The 25113-nt window shown below is 35.4% G+C and overlaps 1 non-coding gene across 1 annotated transcript; it reads left to right on the top strand.

Annotated features, from left to right (window-relative positions):
• Positions 1–24792: 24792 nt before the first annotated feature.
• Positions 24793–24865, top strand: Trnav-gac. Its single transcript has one exon. It is a non-coding gene; the product is annotated as a tRNA-Val (tRNA).
• The last annotated feature ends 248 nt before the right edge of the window (positions 24866–25113 follow it).

The following is a 25113-nucleotide window of genomic DNA, read 5'->3' as shown; positions in this document are numbered from 1 at the left end:
TGCTACATTATTGATTACCTTATTTTTACGCGCCGTATATCCAATCATTATTGCAATGCTAATTGAGATTAGTGCGGTAATAACTGATAAACTAATGCTATTTGCTATTATGTTATAGAATCTTGCTTCGTATATGAACAACCCCTTCTCTATGCTCCAATATATGAGCGGAATCATTGGCAAAATAAAACCTATTAATATCGGCAATACACACATAAGATAAGCAAAGATCAACGGTATAGCGCCACTTATACTCCGTTTATTGTGATAATCTGAATTGGTATTGATTGAAGAGTAAGATATTCCTTTTTTTTGTAGTTTTTTTTCGATAGCTATTAGTATCACAACGAAAATTAATTCTGCAACTGCTAAAACAGTAGTTGAATATTTGTCATGCAGTAAAAACCAGGTGCGATATATTCCTGTCGTAAAAGTATCGATAGCAAGAAACTGTGGTGTGCCGAAATCTGTAATTACTTCCATTAGTACCAAAGACAACCCAGCTATAATTGATGGGCGTATGGAGGGTATGATGACAGAAAACAGGCTCTTCAATGAGGAGAACCCAAGTGTTGACGCAATAGTGACTGAGTTACTAACATTCTTTAGACTTGAGCGGACTAACATATAAACGTATGGATATAGGCTGAATCCCATTACTAATATTCCACCACCTAGGGATTTTATTTCAGGAAACCAATAGTCACCTTTGCTCCAATCTAAAATGTCTCTTAATAAGCTCTGCACCGGACCTGAAAACTCTAGCGTATTTACATAGACGAACGCTACTATATATCCAGGAATCGATATCGGAAAGAACAAAGCAATCTCAAAAATTTTACTTCCAGGAAATGAAAAAAATGTGGTGAGCCAAGCTGGAATTACTCCAAATATGAAAGATATTCCCCCTACTCCTACCATCAAAATTAACGTACTCAGTATATATTCAGGAAAAAGTGTACTGATTACCCATTCGGAATTCGCTGAATCTGTAAATAAGATTGATATTAACGATAGTATAGGACAGACGAATAATATACTTACTAAAAATAAGAATATATTTTTAAATACTCTTAAAAACATTAATTTGAATCTATATTTTATATTAAAATGTTATATGTAAAAACTGAAGATATCCAGTAATTAACAGCCGTACTATTGAATATCTTTATAATTTTGTATATCATGTTTTTAGTTGATAAGTGAATAATCATGAGCTTCGTCATTGCAACTTTCTATCACTTTGTAGAACTCTCTAATTATTATGACATGAAAGACGAAATAAAAGCTGCATGCAACAACGTTGAGTTAAAGGGCACTATACTCCTTGCAGAAGAGGGTGTTAATGCAACAATATCTGGTGAAAGAAACGCAATTGATAAAATATTCGATTTTCTACGTTCTGATTATAGGCTAAGGGACCTTACATGGAAAGAGAGTGCAGCAAAATATCAACCATTTAGCAAGATGAAGGTAAAATTAAAAAGAGAGATTGTGAATCTTGGTGTAAGCAATCTTGATATTTCCCTTAAGGGTAAATATGTTGATCCAGAGCATTGGGATGATTTTACTTCTCAACCTGACGTTTTAGTAATAGATACACGAAACGAGTATGAAGTGAAATTAGGCAAGTTTAAGAATGCAATTAATCCACACACACAATGTTTCCGTGAGTTTCCTCAGTGGACAGAGTCATTTTCTGAGAGTAAAGACCTGAAAGTGGCTATGTACTGCACTGGTGGGATTAGATGCGAAAAATCTACAGCATATATGAAAAGCCTTGGATTTAGTGATGTTTACCATCTTAAAGGCGGCATTCTTTCTTACCTTGAAAAAACTTATAATAAAAATGGTAATTGGAAAGGAGAATGTTTTGTTTTTGATGATAGAATTGCTGTTGATAACTCACTTACTCCAAGCAACACAATAAAATGCATATTCTGCTCAAATCAAGTTTCAACTGATAAACTGAAATCAGTTCCACGTGGCCAAGTGGTTTGTTCTGATTGTAAACTTCAGTGTTATAGCTATAATAAATAAAACATCATACTGCTGCAGTTGTATGCACGTTGTGATTTGAGAGCAACCTCTACCAGAAAGGGTGTCATGCCAGTGCCCAGACACTGGCATCCAGGTTCTTTTTTTCTAGATTCCAGCGTCACACGCTGGAATGACAAAAAAGCTGATTTTTAACGTAGATAATGGTTATGCAAGAAGTCTATTTCTTGCCCTTAATCAACTCTAAAGCCTTCTCCAGATCTATGCTCTCAATATCTGCACTCTTGCCCAAAGCAACGTTTGTTTTACCACATTTTATATAGAATCCATACCTACCATTGCAGATAAAAACTTCTTTTCCCTTTTCATTAACCCCGAGAGATTTTAACTCTTTGCGTGGACTGTTTGCAATAATTTGTACAGCTTCGCTCAATTCTGTATTCAGCACCTCTTTGGAGCTTTTCTTAAGAGAAAAGTATTTACCATCATAGAAAATATAGTACCCAAATCGCCCAAGGCCTATTTTTACTTCCTTTCCGGTTTCAGGGTGTTCTCCGATTACTTTTGGCAAGGAAAGTAACTGAGTAGCGGTGCTCAGATCAATCTCATTAACATTTATATCTTTTGGTATGGAAACCGTTTTTTTCTTTTTTAACTCGTTATTAAACTCCAGATAAAGTCCAAAAGGACCCTTTTTGATCATCACTTCTTGGTTTGTTATACCATCTACACCTAAACTTTTTGGATATTCTGAATTGTCGTTACTACCTGTAATTTCTTTTGTATGGTTGCATTCAGGATAGTTAGAACATCCAAGGAACACCCCGGCTTTTCCAAAGTTCAATTTCAATATGCCACCTAAGCAAGCAGGGCATTTCGTATTCACCTCTTTTCTTCCTTCTTCTGAACAAAACCAATCGACTACCAAATTGTGAATGCCGCTGAAAACTTCATCATGCGTCATTTGCTTGACAGAGTTTACATGACCAAAAAATGGCACCCAAAAGTGGCCTAATTCTTTTTTCCAATCTGCATGTCCATTTGAAATTAAATCAAGCTTTTCTTCCATTTGTGCTGTGAAATCATACTCTACACAACGCTGAAAAAAAGTTTCTAAAAATATAGTAACGATTTTACCACGACTGCTTGGAATAAACCTTTTGCTATCCAATGAAACGTACTCACGATCTTGTAATACCGAAATAATTGTTGCATAAGTTGATGGTCGACCTATACCGATTTCTTCCATTTTTTTTACGATACTCGCTTCACTGTAACGTGGTGGCGGTTGAGTGAAATGCTGTTTTGGCTCAACTGAAATCAGCTTGCATGCTTCCCCTTCCTTCATGGCAGGTAGCAGGCCTTCATTTTCGGCTTCCATGTTATCTTGATAGACTCTATAAAAACCATCAAAGAATATACTCGACCCACTTGCTCGCAGAACTACTTTTTGATCAGTAGAACTAATTTCAACTACCACTTGATCAAGAATCGCCGATTCCATTTGACTTGCAATGGTCCTTTTCCAGATTAAATCGTACAATTTAAATTGCTCTGGCGTTAAGTAATCCTTAATACTACCCGGCGTTCTATTGATATCAGTTGGACGAATTGCTTCATGTGCTTCTTGAGCATTTTTGACCTTTTTTACATATTTACGAGGAGACTGCGGTAAATATTTATCACCATATAATGACTTAATTGACCCTCTAATTGAGTTTATAGCCTCATCTGCAATATGAAACCCATCTGTACGCATGTAAGTTATCAACCCTACAGTTTCACCACCAATATCGATACCTTCATATAAATTTTGCGCTATGCGCATAACACTTTTCACATTAAAATACAGTTTATTCACTGCATCTTGCTGAAGACTTGAAGTAATAAACGGAGGAAGCGGGTTTCTCTTAACTTGCTTGCGTTCTACTGTGCTTACAGCATATTGCCTTGATTCAATCTCCCTGACTAAGTTCTTTGCTTCTTCTTCATTCTTAATATCAAATTTTTCTAGCTTTTTATTGTCATAGTGGCTTAGCATAGCAAAAAAAGCCTCATCTTTGCTATTTTGCATTTCTGCTTTTATGCTCCAATACTCCTGTGTTATAAATTTACTAATTTCATCTTCTCGTTCGCATATAATCTTTAATGCAACAGACTGCACTCGCCCTGCAGACTTGCTTCCCGACAATTTTGTCCACAGCAGTGGTGACAAACTAAATCCAACTAGATAATCCAAAGCTCTACGTGCTTGTTGTGCACGCACTAAATCCATATTAATTTCACGTGGATTTTTTATTGCTTCTTGAACTGCTCTCTTTGTTATCTCATTAAAGACTACTCTATAAATGTTGTTTTCATTACTGATTGCTTTCTTTTCTTTTAATGTCTCTATCACATGCCAAGCCATTGCTTCCCCTTCTCTGTCTGGGTCTGTTGCAAGATATATATCTGATGTTTTGCTTGCGGCTTTTACTAACTCTTTTATATACTTTTCTGCTTTTTCAATGGTTTCATACTTTATAGCAAAATCATTATCCGGATCGACAGAACCGTTTTTTGCTGGAAGATCCCTCACATGTCCAAAGGATGCAGCTACTTTGAACTCTTTACCCAAATATTTACCTATTGTCTTTGCTTTCGCAGGTGATTCAACTATTAATAATGCCATATTGTTAATTATTTTAGTACTTAAAGATAATATGTTGAGAAATATACGATGAAAAGTAAAAAAATATTTTAATGGTTCTTGTGAATTTTACGAACCTGGTTGTGGGACCTTTTCAGAAAACCCTTGGACGTTGCTATTTTTAAGTGACTTTGAAGGCTCATTACAATAGTATATGATCGCAGCAGCAACGAGAAGCTAGATTCCAGTGTCAGCTACTTGCATGACAAAAAAAGGAGCGCTGGGATGACATCCTCCCTTGTGGAAATTGCTCTCAAATCACAATGCCCGTACAGCCGTAACCCTAGAGGTACTGTTTCTCACCCACTGCAAATATTGCACGGTACTGTCCACTTGATCATCGTGGCGCGTTTCTGGAAACATTAAAATTTCATACTCAAAATCATTTAGCCATACTGCTTGATGCGGCAAAATAATCCTGCCAGACTCTATCATCGGAGCAATCCGGTGGAATCGAGTGAGCTTACCATCATGTGGCACTATTTCGATAATGGGTAAATCACTGTTTGCCTTCAGCTCTTGTGCTAATTGCTGACCACTTGTTTTGGCTTCGATCAAAATCGCGTGTGGTGACCATCTTGCAGCTAGTGATAAAACTTGTTCTTTAAGCTTTGGATACTCAAGCTTTGCGCGATATACATCAAGTAAATAGAATTTATTATCTATTTTTGCCCAGGTGGTGCAGACACTAAAGTTGCTCATGTCGCTTGTTGAAACCGCAGTATCCCAACTTTGTGTTACATGCGAGAGATTATCAGGAACATTTTTATAGCGCTTTAGCCACTCTCGTTTGACTATACCACTTGAAAGCGGCAGAGGGTTTTGTTGATATTGCGCAGCAAAAGCATAACTCCCAAGTTCAGCTTTTATCATCTCAACTTCTTCTTTTCCTCCATCGAGGGGATATAGCAACTGACCTTCTTCTCTTGAATATAATATCCTTACAGGTGACGCTGGTTTATTATATAATCGCCTGGTCGCACAGTGCTGAGCTACTCGGATGACAGGAACGGGAGGCATTGGCTTTTTGATTGAATAAATAACCTGCTTATTTTCAGAAATCATTGGCAAACAAATATGATGCCATATGTTTTTTGGCTTGGAGAGAAGGTGTCCGGTTAAGTCCTCCTGATGTAGCCTGTGCATCACAAGAACGATTACTCCTTGTATCTTGAAAAAAGCATCTAGTGTTTTTAAGCTTAAGCATTAGGTGGAGAAGGGAAGAACTCTGGAAGATTCCTTAGATATAAAATCTGTAGAAAAGAAAAGAGTTCCCTTCTCAAAAGTAGAGGCTGGACGGTATCGTAGAAAGGCCTAAATGGTTCTAATTCTGTATTCACAAGGTAAGCCTTACTTTTCATTTTTAATAGTAGTATATGGAGTTATATATGATCAACAACTTTTTAGGTATAGATGTTTCAAAAGAACGCTTTGATGTTTCTCTCTCATTCATAAGTAAAAAAGGAAAGCGTGAAACTAGGAAAAGGAAATTTAAAAATGATGATACTGGGTTTCAAGGTCTACTGAACTTTCTACAAAAACATAACGTAGAAGAAGTAAAAGCTTGCATGGAATCCACTGGTTGTTATAGCGAAGCTTTGGCTGAGTTCCTCCACAACGCTGGATATTTCGTTAGTGTTGTAAACCCAGCTTGCATAAGATTTTATGCAAAAAGTAAGCTTACACGACAAAAGAATGACCAGACTGATGCAGAGATTATTGCAGATTATTGTCAAAGACAGGAACCTTCTCGTTGGACACCACCTTCTCCTGAAAAGAAAAAATTAAAACATCTTTATCGTTGCTCAAATGCGTTAAAGGATGAGTTAACATTAGCAAATAATCATTTAGAAAAGAAAGAGAGACTGCCTAAAGAAGTTGCAAATGCTTGGGAAGACCTTGCAATGAACATAGAGCAAAAAATAGAAACAATAAAAAACTCCATACGCGAACTATTAAAACAACACAAAGAATTGTTGGAAGATTTTCAACTCCTATTAACTATTCCAGGAATAGGAGAGGAAACAGCAATAGCTATTTTAGCTGAAATTCCTGGTATAAAAGCCTTTATAAATGCTAGGCAATTGGCAGCATATGCTGGAACTATACCACAAAATATAACATCAGGCTCATCCGTACATGCCAAGCCCAGATTAAGTAAAACCGGTTCACGAACATTACGTAAAGCAATGTACTTTCCTGCTATAGCAGCTAAAAAGCATAATCCTATCATTATGGCTTCTTGCGAAAGATTAAAAGAGAAAGGCAAGCATGCTATGGCCATAGTTGGTGCTGCAATGCGTAAGTTACTTCATATAGTTTTTGGTGTTTTAAGTTCAAAAAAGGCCTTTGATCCAGATCATATCAAGAACTATAGGGCTAAAAGGTTAACTGAAGGTTTAGTACTTTAAAATCAAAAAATGCTTCTAATTCATCTTATGTAAAATGGCATCTTACACAAATTTATTGAATGTTGTTGGTTAGTGGATATGTTGATAAGTAAATTTCTGCTGTTTTATATGTAACTAATTTACTTATCAACATATCCACTAACTATAATCTGTATACTGCTACACAGTTGGAAGTATTTTTTGATTTTATTATGCAATTTGGAGAATTTTTATGACTTTTTTGTTGACTAACAAGACGGTATCTTTTCTATGCATACCAGTATGTGTTACGTGTCATGCCAAACATAATTGCGCCTGTATTAATAACAAAATTTAATATAAGCATTGCAGATTTAGGGCAATTTAATGGTCTCTACTATGTGGGATTTAAACTAGTTCATATCCCTGTTGGTCTTTGTTTTGATAGATTCGGTCCAAAAATTGTTTTACCTATTTGTGCTGTCTTGGTATCTATTGGAACATTACCTCTTGTGTGCTTTGATGAGTGGTATTATTCAGTATTAGGTAGAATAATTGTTGGGATTGGCTCGTCTGCGTCAGTAATAGGAGTATTTAAAGTTGCCAGTATGTATTTTTCGCGAGAAAAATCAGCAAAAATGGCAAGCATATCTGTTATTATAGGGCTATTAGGGGCAATATATGGTAGTCTACCAATAGAACTTTTGCTTGATGAGTTTGGTTGGAATTATGTAATTTATATTCTTTCAGGGTTTGGTTTCTTACTCGCTTTATCTTTATTTTTAGTTATTCCTTACAATGCTTACAACTTTCGAAAAGAAAAAATTAGCATGAAGGATCTAAAAACTGTGCTTTTCAATAAATATATCATTCTAATTAGTTTTTTTGGTGGCTTAATGGTAGGTCCACTAGAAGGTTTCGCTGATGCTTGGACAAAAGCTTTTTTATGTGAGGTATATCAAATGGCCGGTGATCTAGCGTCTTCAATTTCTTCTGTTATATATGTAGGATTTGCAGCTGGATTGCTCTCTTTTGCTCACATATTAGAAAAATATCCAAATAGACATTATGAAGTTATTATTGTCTGTTCCTTTGCAATGATTGCTAGTTTCCTTTTACTTTTTACACAGGCTGGCGGATTGTATATTGTATTGCCTGCACTTCTTGTTATAGGTTTCGCTTCTGGATATCAAATAGTAACACTGTACAAAGCATTAAGTTATGTAAATAATAACTTAATAGGATTAACTACAGCTGTGTCAAATATGATAGTCATGGTTTTTGGCTATTTTTTTCACACTGGGATCGCAAAAATAATAGATTTGTGTTGGGATAGGACAGTGATACAAGGGGCAATATATGGTGGTCTACCAATAGAACTTTTGCTTGATGAGTTTGGTTGGAATTATGTAATTTATATTCTTTCAGGGTTTGGTTTCTTACTCGCTTTATCTTTATTTTTAGTTATTCCTTACAATGCTTACAACTTTCGAAAAGAAAAAATTAGCATGAAGGATCTAAAAACTGTGCTTTTCAATAAATATATCATTCTAATTAGTTTTTTTGGTGGCTTAATGGTAGGTCCACTAGAAGGTTTCGCTGATGCTTGGACAAAAGCTTTTTTATGTGAGGTATATCAAATGGCCGGTGATCTAGCGTCTTCAATTTCTTCTGTTATATATGTAGGATTTGCAGCTGGATTGCTCTCTTTTGCTCACATATTAGAAAAATATCCAAATAGACATTATGAAGTTATTATTGTCTGTTCCTTTGCAATGATTGCTAGTTTCCTTTTACTTTTTACACAGGCTGGCGGATTGTATATTGTATTGCCTGCACTTCTTGTTATAGGTTTCGCTTCTGGATATCAAATAGTAACACTGTACAAAGCATTAAGTTATGTAAATAATAACTTAATAGGATTAACTACAGCTGTGTCAAATATGATAGTCATGGTTTTTGGCTATTTTTTTCACACTGGGATCGCAAAAATAATAGATTTGTGTTGGGATAGGACAGTGATACAAGGAAATCCTGTGTATAGTGCTGAATTGCTGATAAAAGCAACATCTATTATTCCTGTATGTTTGCTGATAGCTGTTTTTGGGCTCTTATGGTTAAAAAAGCAGGATAAGCAGTCTTAAAATTGGTTGTGCATCTTAAAATTAAAGCGAGGTTTGATCTATGATGAGTGTTTTAAAAAAAATCTGTGGCTCTAAAAATAGTTTAAAGTCTTTTGATAACGAGGTTTATCAGTCTATAGAAAAAGAATTACAACGCCAAAAATCACAATTGCAATTAATTGCATCAGAAAATTTTGCAAGCAAAGCGGTAATGGAGGCACAAGGCTCTTTTCTGACTAATAAATACGCAGAAGGTTATCCAGGTAAAAGATATTACTGTGGTTGTGAGCATGTGGACAAAATTGAAAGTCTGGCTATAGAAAGACTTTGTAAGTTGTTTGGTGTTAAATTTGCAAACGTTCAACCTCATTCTGGTTCTCAGGCAAACCAGGCGGTATTTGCTTCACTGCTTACTCCAGGCGATACAATACTTGGATTATCACTGAGTTGCGGTGGGCATCTAACTCATGGTGCGGCACCAAGCCTTTCTGGTAAATGGTTTAAGTCAATTCAATATACAGTGAATAAAGACACTTACTTGCTGGATATGGATGAGATAGAAAAGCTGGCGCTGGAGCATAAACCGAAATTGATCATAGCTGGTGCTTCTGCTTATCCGAGAAAAATGGACTTCAAACGCTTTCGCGAAATTGCAGATAAAGTTGGTGCTTATTTGCTTGCAGACATTGCTCACTATGCAGGGCTTATTGCAGCAGGTGAATATCCGTCTCCTGCTGAATATGCACATGTTATGACTTCCACAACTCACAAAACTTTGCGTGGTCCTCGTGGTGGAATAGTGATGACCAATGATGAAATATTACACAAAAAAATTCAATCTGCAGTTTTTCCAGGATTGCAGGGCGGGCCACTTATGCATGTGATAGCTGCAAAAGCTGTTGCATTTAAAGAAGCATTGGCGCCAGAATTTAAAACTTATAGCAAGAAAGTCGTGGAAAATGCGAAAGTACTAGCTCAAGAATTGCAAAAGCATGGACTCGACATTATAACCGGTGGCACTGACTCTCATATAGTGCTAGTTGACTTAAGATCGCAGAAATTAACTGGAAAAGACGTTGTAGATAGCCTTGAGAGAGCCGGTATTACCTGTAATAAAAACTCTGTACCATTTGATACAGCAAAGCCGACCATCACTTCAGGGCTCCGTTTTGGCACCGCTGCTGAGACAACACGCGGACTTGAGGCAGAAAATTTTAAGGAGATAGCTGATCTAATAAATGAAGTAATTCAAGGATTAATCAGCGGAAATAGCTCAAGTGTCGAAAAAGCAGTAAAAGCTAAAGTTGAAAGGATTTGTAGTAATTTTCCTATTTATTAATTTATGTGGTGTCATCCAAGTAGCTGGTAGAAACGAAAAACTTCCTTGACAAACTCCGCCAGCCCCCTTATCATGAAACTGAAGCTATTGTATTTGCTTTCGCCAATCTGCAGATTAAAAGGTAAGGATTACTTAATGTATCGGCGTCTTATGTTCAATTTTTTGCAGTATATAGATACTGTATGTCTTTACAAAACTTCATCTACATCTAGATTTTTATCTAAATAAGCTGAACGCGCTTATAAAGCGTTACAAGACATCAAAAAATGCCAATACTCGACAGAGATAGTAAAAGACTAGCTAACTCGGGGATTCTTTGTCTTTTTTTCTGCTTAGTAAATTTCTTAAACATTTGCAGCGTAAGTTAGTTGCAATTAAAAGCAGCTGAATTTCGCTTGTCAAGCGTTTAAAACATAAAAAACGCCAATATTTTAAAGCGGATAATAACCCCAGGGCTTCTTTTGCCTTTTTTTTCATTTGGTAAATTTCTTAATGTTTGTGGCTAAACGACAATCGTCATCCCAGTGCTCCTTTTTTTGTCATCCGAGTAGCTGACACTGGGATCTATTTTGCATGTAACTCCAATTGTGTTTTGGCATAAAACGCGACGCGTATTAGACTTATTTGCAAGCAAAGCTTGCTAGATCCCAGTGTCAGCTACTTGGATGACACCATTCTTTTTCCTGGATCCAAGTAGTCTGGGCACTGGGATGACAAGAAGAAGGCACTGGGATGACAAGAAGAAGGCACTGGGATGACAGGAGAAGGAGGCACTGGAATGACAAAGTGGAGTGTCTGCTTCTGTCATCCTATGATAGCTAAAAAGACCTGGTCACGCGCTGGAATGACGTAGCGGAATGTTATCCCAGTTTCCCTATCCTGTTATCCAAGTAGCGTGACTACTTGGATCTAGCGCTGGATTACCAAGTCCAATTAAGTGCAGCATCATCACTTGTTGGAGGCTCAAAATACGGTTGTGACATTTCCTCTTGCACAGCTCTTTTAAATTCTGGACTTTCTATGCTTATCTTTGTTACATGCTCTTGTAAGGCTTTCTCAGCAGCTATTTCAGTAGCTGATGGACTTGTTCCATCTGCTCCTTTAAGACCAGTATCCCCTTTCTCTCCTTTTAGCCCGGTGTCTCCTTTATCTCCTTTTGGGCCTTGAGCTCCATCTGCTCCTTTAAGACCAGTATCCCCTTTCTCTCCTTTTGGCCCGGTGTTTCCTTGATCTCCCTTTAGCCCTTTACCTCCTAAGAACACCTTGTATCTTGAAAAAAGCATCTAGTGTTTTTAAGCTTAAGCATTAGGTGGAGAAGGGAAGAACTCTGGAAGATTCCTTAGATATAAAATCTGTAGAAAAGAAAAGAGTTCCCTTCTCAAAAGTAGAGGCTGGACGGTATCGTAGAAAGGCCTAAATGGTTCTAATTCTGTATTCACAAGGTAAGCCTTACTTTTCATTTTTAATAGTAGTATATGGAGTTATATATGATCAACAACTTTTTAGGTATAGATGTTTCAAAAGAACGCTTTGATGTTTCTCTCTCATTCATAAGTAAAAAAGGAAAGCGTGAAACTAGGAAAAGGAAATTTAAAAATGATGATACTGGGTTTCAAGGTCTACTGAACTTTCTACAAAAACATAACGTAGAAGAAGTAAAAGCTTGCATGGAATCCACTGGTTGTTATAGCGAAGCTTTGGCTGAGTTCCTCCACAACGCTGGATATTTCGTTAGTGTTGTAAACCCAGCTTGCATAAGATTTTATGCAAAAAGTAAGCTTACACGACAAAAGAATGACCAGACTGATGCAGAGATTATTGCAGATTATTGTCAAAGACAGGAACCTTCTCGTTGGACACCACCTTCTCCTGAAAAGAAAAAATTAAAACATCTTTATCGTTGCTCAAATGCGTTAAAGGATGAGTTAACATTAGCAAATAATCATTTAGAAAAGAAAGAGAGACTGCCTAAAGAAGTTGCAAATGCTTGGGAAGACCTTGCAATGAACATAGAGCAAAAAATAGAAACAATAAAAAACTCCATACGCGAACTATTAAAACAACACAAAGAATTGTTGGAAGATTTTCAACTCCTATTAACTATTCCAGGAATAGGAGAGGAAACAGCAATAGCTATTTTAGCTGAAATTCCTGGTATAAAAGCCTTTATAAATGCTAGGCAATTGGCAGCATATGCTGGAACTATACCACAAAATATAACATCAGGCTCATCCGTACATGCCAAGCCCAGATTAAGTAAAACCGGTTCACGAACATTACGTAAAGCAATGTACTTTCCTGCTATAGCAGCTAAAAAGCATAATCCTATCATTATGGCTTCTTGCGAAAGATTAAAAGAGAAAGGCAAGCATGCTATGGCCATAGTTGGTGCTGCAATGCGTAAGTTACTTCATATAGTTTTTGGTGTTTTAAGTTCAAAAAAGGCCTTTGATCCAGATCATATCAAGAACTATAGGGCTAAAAGGTTAACTGAAGGTTTAGTACTTTAAAATCAAAAAATGCTTCTAATTCATCTTATGTAAAATGGCATCTTACACAAATTTATTGAATGTTGTTGGTTAGTGGATATGTTGATAAGTAAATTTCTGCTGTTTTATATGTAACTAATTTACTTATCAACATATCCACTAACTATAATCTGTATACTGCTACACAGTTGGAAGTATTTTTTGATTTTATTATGCAATTTGGAGAATTTTTATGACTTTTTTGTTGACTAACAAGACGGTATCTTTTCTTTTCGGATAAGTATTTAAAAATTCCGACACCTGATGTTTAGCAACAGCTTGAATAAATTTCTTATTAAATCTTGAATCGTTATATAGATCTTCTAAATTTTCATCGTAGTGTTTTGCTTCATTTACAGCAAGCTTTATTATCTCTTCTATACCACTTAGAAGTTTCCTATACAATTTGTCGTATCTATTGCCTAGCACGTGTGTAGCGAATGTTTGTTCAATGTATTTTGTTATGTAATTTTGCAGCGTATTATCTATCGTGCTTATATTCATCAGCCTGCTTTAATATTATATTAACTATTTTACACATAAAAAGGTTAATATTGAATTAATAGAATACTTCTGAAGTCAAATTTTACTGAAAATTATGGTATTTAAGATATAATTGTCAGCATGAAATAAAAACATAAATAAAATGGATCTTGTAACAAAAGTGAAGCTCAAGATAAAGATGAATAAGGGTAAAATCATAAATATACTTATCATTTGTGGTGTAATTTTTTTCATATACCTTATTCATGAGCCAGTTGTAGATATGGTAGAAAAAATTATAAGTAAAATAAAAGAGATACTATCAACCATACAAAAAAATTACTTTTCGACATACCTACCACCTAATAAAACCCAATTACAATTAAAACAAAAATATCAAAGTAAAATAAAGTATTATATTTCATAATAACAAGAGCCTTAAATTAGTACATCTAACGATTTTATCATACGAGCCTTCGATAAATTATCTACTTATTACAATCAACTTCTCTAAAATCTTTATTTTTTAACCATAAGAGCCCAAAAACAGCCACCAGCAAACATACAGGAATAACTGATGTTGCTTTTATCAGCAATTCAGCACCATACACAGGATTTCCTTGTATTATTGTTCTATCCCAACACAAATCTACTATTTTTGCGATCCCAGTGTGAAAAAAATAGCCAAAAACCATAACTATCATGTTTGACACAGCTGTAGCCAGGCCTACTAAGTTATTATTTACATAACTTATCGCTTTGTAAATGGTAACCACCTGATATCCAGATGTGAAGCCAATAATAAAAAGCGTAGGTAATACAACATACAAGCCACCAATCTGAGTAAAAAGCAAAAGAAAACTAGCGATCATTGCAAATGAGCATGCAATTATTACTTCATAATGCTTATTTTTATATTTTTCCAATAAATAAGCCAAAGAGAATGATCCTATTAACATTCCTATCAATATTACGGAAGAGAGAGAAGATGCCAAGTCTTCATTCATTTTATATACTTCAAAAAAGAATGTTTTCACCCAACCATCGGCAAAACCTTGCATTGGACCGACCATGAGTCCACCAAAAAAGCTAATTAGAATAATATGCTTGTTGAAAAGTATGTTTTTTAAGTCTCTAATGCTAACTTTTTCCTGTTGAGCATTGCTTTCAGGCGTTACTAAGAACAGCAACAGAGCAAGTAAACACCCAAATGCTGAGAATGTATAGATAACATAATTCCAGCCAAATTTATCGAGTAAGAAGTCTAAAGGTAACCCGCCACATATCCCTCCCAAAATTCCTATAATTATAGATAAGCTGGCCATTCTTGCTGATTTTTCTTGCGCAAAATACATGCTTGCAACTTTAAAAAGCCCAATTGCTGAAGCGGATGACCCAATTCCAACGACTATTCTGCCAAGTATTGAATAATACCACTCATCAAAGCATATAAGTGGTAATGTTCCGGTAAATGTTAAGATAATACAAATAGGCAAAACAAATTTTGGCCCGAATTTGTCAAGAGCAAGACCAATAGGTATGTGAGCCAGCGTATAGCCTACATAGTATAACCCACCAAACTGGCCAACATCTGTAATACTTATGTTAAATTTTGTTATCAATTCAGGCGCAATTATGTTTGGAATTACGCGTAATATATATTGGTATGCATAAAACAGTGACGCCAACAGCCAGACTAAAAAATTCCTCTGCAACATGAATCTCAGCTAAAATTTAGGATTATAGATACTTTAGTTATAAAAAACAATACTATATTAATCATCTAAATCTGCTTAGCTCTTTTTACAGCTTATAACTTTAAGTAGCCAAAAGCCTATCATACCTATTAGTAAACATATAGGTATTATTAACATAGATTTAACCATTACATCGGCTCCATAAAGCGGTTTTTCATCAACGATCTTACCATCCCAATAAAAATTCATTATATTTGCAATAACGGTATGAAAAAAATAGCCAAAACTCATAACTATAGCATTACTTACAGATCCTGCACTTGCTACCGCATCATCCTTCACAAGATTTACAACTTTGGCAGTCAAAACAATTTGGTACGCAGAAGCAAAACCAACTATGAATAGTAATATGGATGCTAAAAGTGAATTAATGTTACATATAAAAAGTAATAAAAACACAATTATCATAGCCATAGCACAAGAAATTATTATCTCATAGTGTTTGGTTGGTTTTTTTTCTAGTAAGTAAGAAAGTGATAAATATCCAAAACCAAAGCCTATCAGTATCCATTTTGAAATATTGTATGCAACCTGTCTATCTATAGCATACATCTCATGCAAGAATGTTGCAGACCATACATCTGTAAACCCTTCCAATGGTCCAACCATAAAGCCACCAAATAAACTTATTAATAGAACATTTTTATTGAATATAACTTCACTTAAACTTTTAATATTTAATCTTTCTTCTGAAGTATCAATTTTGGGTATAAACATAAAGGAAACAAGAGCAAGCAACAATCCCAGTGTTATAAATGTAACAAACACATAGTCCCACCCAAACTTATTAAATAAGATATGTAACGGTTTAGTGGCAAATACACCACCTGAGATGCCAATAATAGCTGATATACTAAACATCATGGCAAATTTTTCTCTACGGTAATAAATACTTATTATTTTAAAGAGTCCAAGTACTGAAGCAGAGGATCCAATACCAGTAATTATTCTTCCAATAATAGAATAACTCCAATCATTAGAACTGACTAAAGGTAAAGCACCTAAAGATGTTAATGCAATACAAATCGGTATAACAACTTTAGAACCAAATCTATCTAAAAGAATACCTACAGGAATATGTGCTAACACATAACCTACATAATACAGTCCACAAAATTGTCCTATTTCTGTTGTTCCTATATTAAACCTTACTACCAATTCAGGAATTATAATATTTGGAATTACGCGTAATATATATTGGTATGCATAAAACAGTGACGCCAACAACCAGATTAAAAAATTCCTCTGCAATACTTTACCCCAAAGCTAGTATTATAGATACTCTGTTTATAGAAAACAATATTTTTATGAATACTTATTTTAATTTACCGGAATTTTATACAGTTGAACTCATAGCCAACATAAGTAGTTTATGCATTAACTAAATTTTCCAGGTTCAAGTTTGGATGATGGAAAAAGTTCACTTTTTCTATTTTTAAAAGAGACCTTGTATCTTGAAAAAAGCATCTAGTGTTTTTAAGCTTAAGCATTAGGTGGAGAAGGGAAGAACTCTGGAAGATTCCTTAGATATAAAATCTGTAGAAAAGAAAAGAGTTCCCTTCTCAAAAGTAGAGGCTGGACGGTATCGTAGAAAGGCCTAAATGGTTCTAATTCTGTATTCACAAGGTAAGCCTTACTTTTCATTTTTAATAGTAGTATATGGAGTTATATATGATCAACAACTTTTTAGGTATAGATGTTTCAAAAGAACGCTTTGATGTTGCTCTCTCATTCATAAGTAAAAAAGGAAAGCGTGAAACTAGGAAAAGGAAATTTAAAAATGATGATACTGGGTTTCAAGGTCTACTGAACTTTCTACAAAAACATAACGTAGAAGAAGTAAAAGCTTGCATGGAATCCACTGGTTGTTATAGCGAAGCTTTGGCTGAGTTCCTCCACAACGCTGGATATTTCGTTAGTGTTGTAAACCCAGCTTGCATAAGATTTTATGCAAAAAGTAAGCTTACACGACAAAAGAATGACCAGACTGATGCAGAGATTATTGCAGATTATTGTCAAAGACAGGAACCTTCTCGTTGGACACCACCTTCTCCTGAAAAGAAAAAATTAAAACATCTTTATCGTTGCTCAAATGCGTTAAAGGATGAGTTAACATTAGCAAATAATCATTTAGAAAAGAAAGAGAGACTGCCTAAAGAAGTTGCAAATGCTTGGGAAGACCTTGCAATGAACATAGAGCAAAAAATAGAAACAATAAAAAACTCCATACGCGAACTATTAAAACAACACAAAGAATTGTTGGAAGATTTTCAACTCCTATTAACTATTCCAGGAATAGGAGAGGAAACAGCAATAGCTATTTTAGCTGAAATTCCTGGTATAAAAGCCTTTATAAATGCTAGGCAATTGGCAGCATATGCTGGAACTATACCACAAAATATAACATCAGGCTCATCCGTACATGCCAAGCCCAGATTAAGTAAAACCGGTTCACGAACATTACGTAAAGCAATGTACTTTCCTGCTATAGCAGCTAAAAAGCATAATCCTATCATTATGGCTTCTTGCGAAAGATTAAAAGAGAAAGGCAAGCATGCTATGGCCATAGTTGGTGCTGCAATGCGTAAGTTACTTCATATAGTTTTTGGTGTTTTAAGTTCAAAAAAGGCCTTTGATCCAGATCATATCAAGAACTATAGGGCTAAAAGGTTAACTGAAGGTTTAGTACTTTAAAATCAAAAAATGCTTCTAATTCATCTTATGTAAAATGGCATCTTACACAAATTTATTGAATGTTGTTGGTTAGTGGATATGTTGATAAGTAAATTTCTGCTGTTTTATATGTAACTAATTTACTTATCAACATATCCACTAACTATAATCTGTATACTGCTACACAGTTGGAAGTATTTTTTGATTTTATTATGCAATTTGGAGAATTTTTATGACTTTTTTGTTGACTAACAAGACGGTATCTTTGCTGTTTGATCACTTTTGGCACCATACTTATTGTCAGTAGAGTTATCAAGGAATTCTCCTAATTTATCCACTAGAATTGATTTGTCGCCGTCTTTTGCAGGAAGTATAGCTTTCGCGAAAGCTTTTTTGTTTACTGCCTCTATAAGGTTGGAAGCATTGATTTTAGCAAAAGCAGTATCAGCAGCAGTTTTAGTGTAAACATCTGCAGTATTAGCTTTCTTTCCTAGTTCAGTATCGACGTAATTCTTGTCAGCTTTGTTAGCTAGAGCGGCTGTGTCAGCTTTTTTTGCCAACTCATCATCTACATTTTTTTTAGTGTAAACGTCTGCAGTGTTAGCTTTAGCTGCTAAATCAGCTGAATTAGCTTTCTTTCCTAGCTCAGTATCGACGTAATTCTTGTCAGTTTTGTCAGCTAGAGCGGCTGTGTCAGCTTTTTTTGCCAACTCATCATCTACATTTTTTTTAGTGTAAACATCTGCAGTATTAGCTTTGTTGGCTAGATCAGCTGCACCAGCTTTCTTTCCTAGCTCAGTATCGACGTAATTCTTGTCAGCTTTGTTAGCTAGAGCGGCTGTGTCAGCTTTTTTTGCCAACTCATCATCTACATTTTTTTTAGTGTAAACGTCTGCAGTGTTAGCTTTAGCTGCTAAATCAGCTGAATTAGCTTTCTTTCCTAGCTCAGTATCGACGTAATTCTTGTCAGTTTTGTCAGCTAGAGCGGCTGTATCAGCTTTTTTTGCCAACTCATCATCTACATTTTTTTTAGTGTAAACATCTGCAGTATTAGCTTTGTTGGCTAGATCAGCTGCACCAGCTTTCTTTCCTAGCTCAGTATCGACGTAATTCTTGTCAGCTTTGTTAGCTAGAGCGGCTGTGTCAGCTTTTTTTGCCAACTCATCATCTACATTTTTTTTAGTGTAAACGTCTGCAGTGTTAGCTTTAGCTGCTAAATCAGCTGAATTAGCTTTCTTTCCTAGCTCAGTATCGACGTAATTCTTGTCAGCTTTGTTAGCTAGAGCGGCTGTGTCAGCTTTTTTTGCCAACTCATCATCTACATTTTTTTTAGTGTAAACATCTGCAGTATTAGCTTTAGCTGCTAAATTAGCTGAATTAGCTTTCTTTCTTAGCTCAGTATCGACGTAATTCTTGTCAGCTTTGTTAGTTAGAGCGGCTGTGTCAGCTTTCTTTTTCAACTCATCATCCACACCTTTTTTAGTATAAACACCATTATCATCAGCCCCTGCTTTGAGCTTTGCTAATAGAGCATTTACAAAATCATTATTGTTTATGAGTGATTCTTCTAAAGGTTCATCTAACGTCATACCACACTCTCCATTGATTATAAAAACCATAGAGTGCATAAAAATAATATAATTTCCGTAAATGCTAGATTTTGCATAAGACTTCCCTGAAACTTGTTGTTTCAGAATTCTCCTCTTGTAATCCAAGTGTGTAGCAGATGATGTCATTCCAGTCTGGAATCCAGCCTTTATTATGCAGCCACTTATTTAAAGTTAAGTTTTCTGGATCCCAGTGGGCTTTGTTGCATCGCTAGCTATGATGGATTAAAGATAAAAAAGATAGGGAATATCAGTAGCTTATTATTCTGGTATTTATAACAAGAACGGTCAGTGAATACCTAAATTTGAGTAAAAGAAATTTCACTACCACTCACTAATCTGGCTAAAATTCAAGAATTTCAATGCTTTAGCTATTTTCAATAGAATTAAATTTATTAATATAAATAACAAATTACTATTCTTAAATTTGATCAGATTGATTGCAAAAAAACAAGATTTTCAATAGGTTGCTTATAATCCTAACTATAGTTAGCCTTTCATAAGTAGCGATGCAACAAAGCCATCCCAGTGTCTGGGCACTGGGATGACACCGAAGGGGCTACTCGGATGACAAACCCTGTCATTCCAGGGCGTGACGCTGGTTTCCATCCAAGACGGCAGTGCTTGACACTGGAATGACAAGAAGAGGGCACTGCCCTCCTTGTATGTATTAGATATAGGCCGAGTTGTGGTCGTGATAAATGTGATCGCTTGCGCAATCGAACATTTTCACAAAACCATTCTCTAGATAAAGATTATATTCGTGATGTTGATCTGATAATACAATATTATCTTGCTCCCCTGAATTGAAATGACTTGAATCTGACAGCAATTCGTAATTTGGATTATCTATTTTACTAATGCTGTTTATTACTTTGCCATTACCACTTGATATAGCTAAACTATAACTATCACCATCCTTCATTATCTTGATGGACACCTTATCTTCAGGTAACACTATAAGCTTCTTTGTGCCACTATCGTGGATTACGAATTTGCCTTTTTCAAAATAGTATTTGTCTTCCGGCAAAGCACCAACCTTATAATCTGATGTGTGCAGTTTGTTCCAAAAATCTAACACAGATTGCTTTTCTGCTCCTTCCGCTCTATCATACAAGGCTTTCACATCATTATAATTTATCGTTACATTTGCCTTATGCTTCCCTTCTGAGTCCTGCTCGTAGCTCTTTTCTATTTTGAGAATTGTGTCTTTTAATACTACCTGTTCTTGCTCTTTCTCCTCCACTGAAGCTGACCTTTTTGCCCTTGTTGGAATTTGTGGCTGATCAGACTGCATTTCACTATTGTCGTTTGATGCAGTTTTCTCTTCAGCAGCTTGTGCAACAACATTAGTAGTACTATGAACTTCTGTCTTAGTTTCACTTACTTGCCCTTTTGGACTTTCGGTTTGTTTCTCTTTTGTAAATATTCTTTGATAGTCCGTGTAGCCTCTATTAGTATCACCGATATCGCCACTGCCTTGATCAAAAGTTATTTTTTTACTTCCATTTCCCATATCTTCAATTTCAACTTGAGGAGAAACAGATGCTAGGAAATCGTTATAACTGTAGTTGTAGTCAGCAGAAAAGAATATTTTCCCTTTGAAATTGTGAAAGTTATTAGACAACATTCCAATTTCTTCATCACCATCAAACAATTTTACTTTAGTGAAATATGTTTGATCTTTTATTCTAACTATTTCACCGCTGGAGTTTCTTTGTATGTGATAATCATTTGGGTCGTACTTTATAGCAAAAAGTTTGCCAGAGCCATATTTCTCTAAGTTTATAAGGCCCACATTTACATGTTTATGGGAATAATCTCTCTTTTCATATTCATGTGCAAATATTGGATCTATGTATCTATATTCATCTGATATATTTGGCATACCTATTGGATGTTCATTACCATCTTTTGTCACCGGAACAAGCTTATATGCTCCGTCTTTTTCCACTAATTTTAGATGAGTAATACTTTGTGGTAGTTGAAACCTTACATTTGCTCCATGGTCATGAATAAATAGATCACCTTTCTCGGTAATATAAAAGCCCATATTTTTAAATTCATGTAAGCGCTCGTCTCCTTGCTTTACGACAGCTTCATATACATCATCGTCTGTCCTATCTGTTCCCTTATTATCCAGTAATTTCCCTTTTTCCACGATTACTCCATTTGCCTTTTGCTCATCAGAATATTGTGCATGTTCTGAATCCTGATGATTCAAAATTTTGGTACCTCTAAGAAGCAGAGAATCTAAATCTTTTTGGATGTGTCCAGTGCTAGGATGCAACAACTCATTCTCATGTAAATGCGCTTCATCAAAGTATTCATCGCGTTCAACTGTTCTGCCGTCTATTAGAGAAGCTTTATGATGACCATTTTCTTTTGTAACTGCCATGTAAGCACCGCCTTCGTATGAAACATTTAAGTTGTGTAATATATCCTCAAAAACGAAAGTTTCTTTAGTTTGGCCTTCAACTTGCTTAAAAAATCCTGATTCGCTCAATAATTCTCCAAGCTTTGTATTTCCGTCATATATAGACAGTGCACCCATATCTCCTTGACCATGAGCTTGCATAGAAAAAATCTTACCTTCTTGTAGATCAATATGATTTGTACCTCTTATCAAGTTTGAATCGATATTGATCATCTCTTCTAACATCTTTTCTACATCGATGTTCTTAGTCGCTTTTACTTGTTCTAAGCCAGTGTTTATGGTTTCATCAAGTAAGGTACTTTTTAATTCCTCATATTTGGAGGGAATTGAATAATATTTGTCTGAATACTCTTCGTAAGAAATCTTCCCTTCGCTATATTCTTTATTTATCTTGGGATATTCCATTTGCCTCTGCTCATCCAGATTTTTTAATGCATCATCATAAGCTTTCTTTAAATTTTCATCATACTTTGATAGCATTCTAAAAGCCTGATTTTTATACTCTAGACTGTTTCGGTATTCATTACCTTGTTCGTCAGAGTAAGTTAGTTTATCCTGTCCATCGGAAGTTTTTACTACCTTAAGGAAATGATATTCCTTTGATATATCAAGTGTATCATTTGTTGCCCTATTGATAGCACGAGCAACATCATAAAATGCAACGTGTTCTACAGGAGAAAAACTTCCAACGTTTTCTCCATCCATTTTTTCTATATTTGCTTTATAGTAGGATACGTTTTTAATTTCTCCACCCACTATTTCTTGACCAATTGCTATGAAATCTCCTTTTGTAACTTGCAAAGCGTTGAGATGTTCCATTGCAGTTTCTGTATCATTCTCAGCAAGCCAACTTTTGAAGTCAGCATCATGTCCTTTTATGTCTTTCAAGAAACTTTTTGACTCATCTGAGTCACCTTGACGTAAAGCATCTAGGTAGTCTCTTAATAAACTAGGATCTTTTTCCTGTAAGTACATTATCAACGCATGACCTGTTTTATAAACCAAGCTATTTGCTTCGCTGTCCTTTGAGTATTCTAAACTTAAAATTTTATCTAAATCCAAATTTGCAGCTTCAGTTTTGCCGATACTTGATCCTTGAGAATTGAATTTATGATCTGAATGATGCTCAAAGTAGTCTGCAATTCCTTCCATTAATACTGTAGGTAAAGATTTGCCTCCTGTAGCCAAGTAAGTTAAACCATGTGCAAATTCATGCTGAAGGTTATGAATGCCACCTTGCTGGTAGACGTACATTTCAGCAAAAACGTCAGCTTTCCCTTTGTAGTAACATTTACCACCTTCGTCTCCAAGGTAAGAACCGAAACGCTCGCTTCCGCCAAGGTGAGTGTAATCATCCTTGTCATCAAACATGTAAATTTTAAATGTTTGTTCTGAACTGCCGCGTTCTAACTCGAATGCGTTTTTAAAATTAGTAGCTGTTTCTCTTATCTCACTTTCAATGTTAGCAACTTTACTTGCTCTTAAATTGTGAGAATAAACCTCTACTTTAATATTTAAATCTTCAACTTCTATAACATGTGGCGAATTAAACCCTTTGCCGTTATTGTTGAAGTATCCTTCTTTAGTTATATTTTTATTTACTTGTTGACTAATTGTCATAATTTTAACCTCTAATTTGCTGATCTTTCAATATCAAGCATAAGAGGTTGTCCGGAAACTAGTAAATTCAAGCATATTCCCTCTTTAACATAACCCTACTCATAGCTAGGTATATGAAATTCTCAGTGGATGTTGTGAGTAAATCATACTCCTTCGATAGCCTTCTATTCCTATTAACCCAAGCAAAAGTCCTTTCTACAACCCATCTTCTTGGCTGTACTTTAAACCCTTGTTCTCTTGTTGGTAGTAGCTCAGGTGGCGTATCTTTGTGCACCCAAAATCTACATGGAGGCCTTTTAACAATTTCAATATCTATGTCATATTCTTCCTTTATGTGATTCTTTAAATTTCTTCCTTGGTATCCCATGTCAGCCCACATTTTTTTAACTTTAGTATATTTTGTTCTCATATTGTTTAATGCTATTTTAATACCATCTCTATCATTTTCGTTAGCAGCGCCTACGTAACAACCTAGTATAAAACCCTGAGTGTCTGTAATTATATGCCTTTTTCTACCCTTTACTTTTTTACTTCCATCATAGCCTTTGATCCCCCCTTTTCTGTAGTCTTTACAGATTGACTATCTACTATACAGGCACTCGGCTGCTCATTCCTTCCTATTTTTCTTCTACTATATTTTGTAATTTCATAATTCATTTTCTCAAAAATTCCCTGCTTCTTCCATTGCCTGAACTGCTCATACACAGTCTTCCATAGCGGAAAATCATTTGGTAAATACCGCCATTGACACCCTGTACGCAATACATAGAAAATTGCTTCTAATATTTCTCTTTTGCTATACTTTGGCGGCCTTCCTCCTTTCTTGTATGATACTCTGAAGTGTTTTTCTATTCTTGCCCATTCCCTTTCGCTTAGATCTGTTGGATACTTTTTTCTCATCTTTACCCCGTACTAAAATTTCAGATATTATAGCCTTTTACTTGTTTCCGGACAACCTCTAAAGTAATTTCCCTAAAAAAAACGTAAATCCCTGTATTAATATAATTTATATCTTAATAAATAAAGTATAGATAGTTAACTTAATATGTAAAATTTAGAATATGGCTGAAATTCTATACAGCTATATTCCGGAATCACATTGGACAAGGACAAAAGCAAAGTGGTTTATTGACTTTCATTCCACCAAAGCACTATACTAAAACCACGATGGGTAATTAGCTCAGTTGGTAGAGCACTTGCTTGACGTGCAAGCGGTCGCTGGTTCGAACCCAGTGTTACCCACGTTTTTGTTCATGAAAAGATTTTATATGACAGCAGTGCACAACGGCAAACACTCAGCGGCGCAGTCCAAGCGCTTAATCTATTCCATAATAATAGTTGCGATAACAATGTTTATGGAAATAGTAGGTGGAATAATTTCACATTCGCTTGCTCTATTGTCAGATGCAGGGCATATGCTTACTGACCTCTTTGCCTTGGTTTTAAGCTGGTTAGCACATAGGTTTTCAGCTAAGAAATCCGATTTGCAG

This window comes from Drosophila ananassae (genome assembly GCF_017639315.1).
Source record: "Drosophila ananassae strain 14024-0371.13 chromosome 4 unlocalized genomic scaffold, ASM1763931v2 tig00000241, whole genome shotgun sequence".
Classification (NCBI taxonomy): Eukaryota; Metazoa; Arthropoda; class Insecta; order Diptera; family Drosophilidae; genus Drosophila; species Drosophila ananassae.
The sequence above is the reverse complement of the archived record's forward strand: the minus strand, read 5'-3'. Positions and strand labels throughout refer to the sequence as shown.